This window comes from Peromyscus eremicus, chromosome 1 (assembly GCF_949786415.1).
Source record: "Peromyscus eremicus chromosome 1, PerEre_H2_v1, whole genome shotgun sequence".
NCBI classification, from domain to species: domain Eukaryota; kingdom Metazoa; phylum Chordata; class Mammalia; order Rodentia; family Cricetidae; genus Peromyscus; species Peromyscus eremicus.
The window spans coordinates 179,648,929-179,654,910 of record NC_081416.1 but is presented as its reverse complement, the minus strand read 5'-3'; positions in this window follow the sequence as shown (position 1 = coordinate 179,654,910).

Genomic DNA, 5,982 nt, shown 5'->3' with positions numbered 1-5,982 from the left:
ACTCGCGCCTGCGCGGTGAGCTGCCCGCGGGGACGCTCCCGCCACTCCGGTCCTCCTGGCGTCTCTATCATCGTAACCCCTTCCGCCCCGGGACGCCTCCAGGTCAACGCCGGTCTTTTGTAAACCTCGGTTCACGAGATCTACGATCCTGTGTCTTCTGGACTGAGGGTTGTACTTTGGGACGACCTCATCTTGAGGTCTGTCCCCGTTTTGCAGAGGACCAGAGGTCACATCACCTTATTAAGTGACACAGCTAGAATGACGGAGCCTGGGCTCGAACCTGCGGAGTATGCCTCCAAATTAAGTGTTTCTCTACGACTTAAACTTTGCAAGGATGCTGATGGTGAAGAAACGCAATGAAAGAACCCTCTGTATCTACTGCATTCAAGGCACAATTTGTAGCATAAATGTCAATGTTAGCTTCTCTGAGACAAATGGCATTGATCAGTGGTCCGTAACTAACTTTAGGAAAGCAGACGTCAGGTGCTGCCCGTGTTTGGAGTAAGCGAGGGTTGGACCATTTTTGAAACAACCCCTTCTGCGCTAGAGAAAGTACTGTACAGCCTAGAGAAACAAAGCCTAAAGGCAAAAAGATACATGACACCTGAGGACAAGCTAAGAAAATGGAAAACATAACCGTTCCCTTAACAAGATGCCGACTTTATATGCCCCAGAAGCACCACCCAACCTTCGCGACTAGGTCTGTTAGGGTGGGTAGAGAAGTAGGAAATTCAAGAAGTGGCCTATGCTGAGCCCTGTAATGGAAAATCTCCAAGCTGCCAGTAATTCATGTCCAAGGCTGGATTTCCATGGCTAGATTAAAGATAAACCAGCCGGGACCTTTCAGCTTGTGATAAAGATCACGGGCTGCTTGTAACTGATTAAAAGGCTAGAGGTGATGGTAGGGGCTTTAAAATGGCCCCAAAGCTAAAGAGTAAACAGAGGACAGTAAATATAATTAACTGTTCCTTCCTGGCTCAAAGCTAACAGAACTAAAAGGCAAACTGGCAGCAGTGAACACGGTTAGTTATCATCCCATCCTGAGCCCTAGGCCACAACAGAGGAATTCTTAGAATGTTAAACTGAGTACTATGAAGGTTAAGTGTTTCCTCCATGGTGAGCCTCAGAGGGATGCATGCTCACTCACCTCATACCCGTGAAACCCTGAGAGGAACAGCTTTGTGTCCCCTTCAATAACAGCTATAAGGAACAAAGGCCCTGAGCACCCCAGGCTATATCTCTTACCTCTCCAAACTATCTTCTTTTCTCCAGTAAAGTGCAATTCTGCTTCGGCCTCTCCCACCCCCACCCCGCTTTCCCGTTATATCTCCACCCTGATGCTCAGGGCACACTCCCTAACTCCAACCAACTATCCTCAAGGCACTTTTTGTATCTGATTTGTTTGGGTTTCTTTTTTTCATTCCTCTGTGTGTGTGTGTGTGTGTGTGTGTGTGTGTGTGTGTGTGAGGGGAGGGGGGGGCTGGTGCTCAGCTCTCCAGAAACTCCAGCTGGAGCAGAGGAACAATGCCAACCACAGTGGGTCTTCCTCTGTCAAGGAACCTAATCCAGATAATCCCTCACCGTGTGCTTGGGGGATAGTCTCCTAGGTGACTCTAGAGCTGCTCAAATCGGTCATCAATCTTTTCTAAATCTTCATTCCATTTTTAACTACATGTATGCATGCATGCCAGTATGTGCACGTGAGTACAGGTGCCTGCAGAGGCCAGAGGTGTTAGATTCCCTTGGTGCCGGAGTTACAGGTGCTTTTTCTGTTTGTTTGTTTTTGTTTTTCCAGACAGGGTTTCTCTGTGTAGCCTTGGCTGTCCTGGAACTCGCTCTGTAGACCAAGATGGCCTCGAACTCACAGAGACGGGCCTGCCTCTGCCTCTCAAGTGCTGGGATTAAAGGCGTGTGCCGCCACCACCCGGCATTACAGGTGCTTTTAAGGTGCCCAACATGGGTGCTGGGATCCAAACTCGGGTCCCCTGCAAGAGGACCAAGTACTCTTAACAGCTGAGCCACCTCTGCAGTTTGGTAATCAATCTTTTATTTATTAATTTATTTTTATTTTATGTGCGTTGGTGTTTTGCCATGGGTGTCCGGTCCCCTGGAACTGGAATTACAGACAGTTGTGAGCTGCCATGTGGGTGCTGGGGATTGAACCCCGGTCCTCTGGCAGAGCAGTCAGTGCTCTTAACTACTGAGCCATCTCTTCAGCCCCTTGGCAATCAATCTTAACCATCACAGTTTCCCACACATGGCTCAGTGACTGCTATGGTTGGCTCTTCTTTTTCACGGAGTTACGTCAAATTATTCCTGGGGTGTCTCTCCACATCCAAGGGTTACACTTCTTCTCTAGGCATCTATGTGTGGCCTTGTGTTTGGTTCTCACTAGTAAGATGGAGCGGAAATGACGTAGGCCACTTCCAGGCTAAGATGCTTAGGAAACAAATGTGCCTGCCTGGCATTCTCTTGCTTTTTGCTAGATATTACACAGGCCAGAGAAAGTGGTAAAGCCAGAGAAACCTGGGTGTATGAATAGGGTACCTTGTGGAGACATGTCCCAGCCCCAGTCCAAGATGGTTACATGATCAAAAAACAAACATCTTGGGGTTGGAGGGATGGCTGAGAAGTTAAGATTGCTTGACACTCTAACAGAGTCCCCAAGTTTTGGTCCCAGCACCCACACAGCGGGGCTCTCAACCACCTGTAACTCCAGCTCGAGGAGATCCAGCTGCCTGGTCTGGCCTCCGCAGGCACCTACACTCACATGCACAAACCCACACATACAGACACACATATATACACATAATTAAAAATAAAGTCTTTAAAATAAAACAAAGCCATGAAACGGCGGAATAAGACAGGATGAGGGAAAGAGTTAAAGTAGAGAAAGGACAGCAAACTGGTGGACACGGAACTGTCATCTGACCCAAAGTGGCCAATCAGTGGCCTTCCCTGGCATTCTCTGAGATGAGAGAGTCTATGGGTCCTGAGGTTCCTGACGTTGACAGGCTCTGGAGCTGGGAGCAGCCTTGTCTCTCAGCCTGTGGGGTGAGCCTGTCTGTAGAAGGGAGACTAAACAAAGAAGAAATAGACAGAGAAAGGTCCAGTCTTTCCCAGGCCCAAAGCCTCAGGTGCCCCTAAGGCTTCCCGGCATTCCCATTGGCTTCTCTCATTCTTCTCTCCTGAGCGATGTCTCCAAACTCCCAGGAAAACTGTATTGGTGGTTAGCTGCTTCCCCCGGCCTGGGTTTCTGTCACCAAGCATCTCACCTGGCTCCAGGCTAAGCCACAGTCTTAACCTCTGAGGAGGTGAGCCGCTATGCTCACAGGAATTCCTGAGTACAAATGTCTGGGAGGCAGCCCCCACCAGAGAGTGCTTCACAAACCTTCATTCTCCAGGGGATGCCCTCTCCCAGAGAGTGATAGGAACAGCTGCCCGTAGCAGAGAGGCTGCAGCTGTTTAAGTACAATCCCTGTAGGGGTCCCCGGTCTGCCCACCACCACCCCCCACCCACACCCACACACACATTCACCCTTTGCAAATTATCATTACTAAAATTAGCAACCATTTTTAGCTCTCATCAGGAACTGCAAATACGTTTGTTTGCTTGTTTGTTTGATAAAACTTTCCTTCTCCAAATGAGCGAGTGTGGATCCTTACCTCAAGGTGAGGGCCTCAGGCATGCAGTATTGGCATCACACAAAAGCCTATGAGAAATGTGGAATCCCAGATTCCTTTTTAGACTGACAGACTCAGATCTGTAAATTTTTTTTAAGTTTTACTTTATTGTTTTTTATTTATGTGCATGAGTGAGTGCCCCCTGGCATTCTGAGTGAATACCATGTTATGTGCCCACAGAGACTAGAAGAGGACACCAATCCCTTAGAGCTGGAGTTAACTGGTGGCTGTGAGCCCCTCAACATGATGCTGGGAACAGAATGTGGGTCCTCTGGAAAAGCAGTAAATGCTCTTAACTTCTGAGCTTTCTCTATGGCCCCCAGAATCCAAATGTTAACCCTGACCCTGAGGGAACCTTCCACCCCCCAGTACTGGAATACAGGGAATACAGTACAGGGTCTTGTTTGGGCTCAAAATGAACAATAAGAAGAACTGGAGAGGCCGGGCGGCAGTGGTGCACGCCTTTAATCCCAGCACTCGGGAGGCAGAGCCAGGCGGATCTCTGTGAGTTCGAGGCCAGCCTGGTCTACAGAGCCAGGTCCAGGCACCAAAACTACACAGAGAAACCCTGTCTCAAAAAAACCAAAAAAAAAAAAAAAAAAAAAAAAAAAAGACTGGGTGGGATAATGTTGACTATACCCTCCACTTTCTCCTCTCTAAAAGATTGCATTGGTGACCTGAAAGATGGCTCCCTGAGTAAAGGTGCCTGCCACCAAGCCTGATGACCTGAATTCAGTCTCCACATGGTAAAAGGAGAGAGCTAACTCCCACAAGTTGTCCTCTGATGTACACACACTGTGGCGGGCACCTCCTTCACCTAAAACAGTACAATTTTAAACGTAAAGTAAATAAAAGATTGTATTGGGGACTGGCAAGATGACTCCGTGGGTAGAGAGGCATTTGCCACTACCCCGAGTATCCTGAGTTCCACCCCCAGACTGGCCAAACAGAATGAAACTCCAGGCTGCAGAGAGAGCACGCGCTCCTTGGATTCCAGCCCCTTTAACGACAGAGCTCATTTCTCCTCAATAAGGAAATGCCGAGCCTTTAGATTTCCATTCAGCTGAGGTGAGCTATGCTTCGGCAGTGATAAGATGTTGAGACAAAGGTAAGGAGATGTAAAGGGAGAAGCTGTAAAACCTGCCCCACTTTCTCTTTCTGGGAGTGGATTGGTCTTGGAAGCTAGGAAGAGTTCATCTGCAGATTCTAATAATTTTTCTTTAATGTGTGTTGGTGTTTTGCCTGCATGCATGTCTGTGTGAGGATGTCAGATCCCCTGGAACTGGGGCTCCAGACAGCTTTGAGCTGCCATGTGGGTGCTGGGAATTGAACCCAGGTCCCTGGAAGAACAGCCAGTGCTCTTAAACCGCTGAGCCACCTCTCCAGCCCCCATCTGTAGATTCTAAATGGCTCTGGAAAATGCTTCCATCCCTTTCCCTACTTTGTAGCTGGTGTTACGGAGGGGGTGCGTGCCTGACAAGACTATGTCACACAATATAAATGTTCCTGTTGTGGCTCCAGTCTGACCTTGAATATGCATGTTTACAGCTGTTGGGGTGGTGCAGGCCTTCAGGAAGCTGAGGTGGCCAGGATCTTTACTCTCAGATCCCTCCAGACGTAAGGATGGGAATGGGTAGAGGGTCTGAGACAGGGAGAGCCACCATTGAGTCCTTCTGGGTGATGCAAGGCAACAGCACAGGAAGCCCTTGACACTCCAGTATCTCCGGCACTGAGAAAAGCCACTGGAAGGACTTGGGAATGTCATATTGTTAAGCTGATAGAATGCTTGCCTAGAGTGCACAGAGCCCTGGGTTCGATCCCCAGCACTTCACAGGTCAGGCATGGGGCATGCCTGCAATCCCAGCGCTCTGAAGGGGGAGGGGGAGGATCAGAAATTCAAGGTCATCCTCAGCTCTGCTACCTACTGAGTTCAAGGTTACACATTTCATAGGTCTGCAAGATAGTTGCTTTAATGTTTGGTTAGGACTGTTCCCTGAGAAATAAAATTAACAGAGTATTTCCTTTTGCTTGTTTAAGGTTTTTTGTTTTATTTTTAAAGATTTTTTTGGTTATTTTTATGTATATATTTGCCTGTTAGTATGTATACCATGTGTGTGCCTGATGACCAAAGAGGCCAGAAGAGGGTGTTGGATCCCTTGGGACTGGAGTTACAAGTGGCTGTGAGCCACCATGTGGGTGCTGGGAACTGAACCATGTGGGTGCTGGGAACTGAACCTGGGTCCACTGCAAGAGCAAGCGCTCTACCACTGAGCTAAATCCCCAACCCCAGCCAGTGCT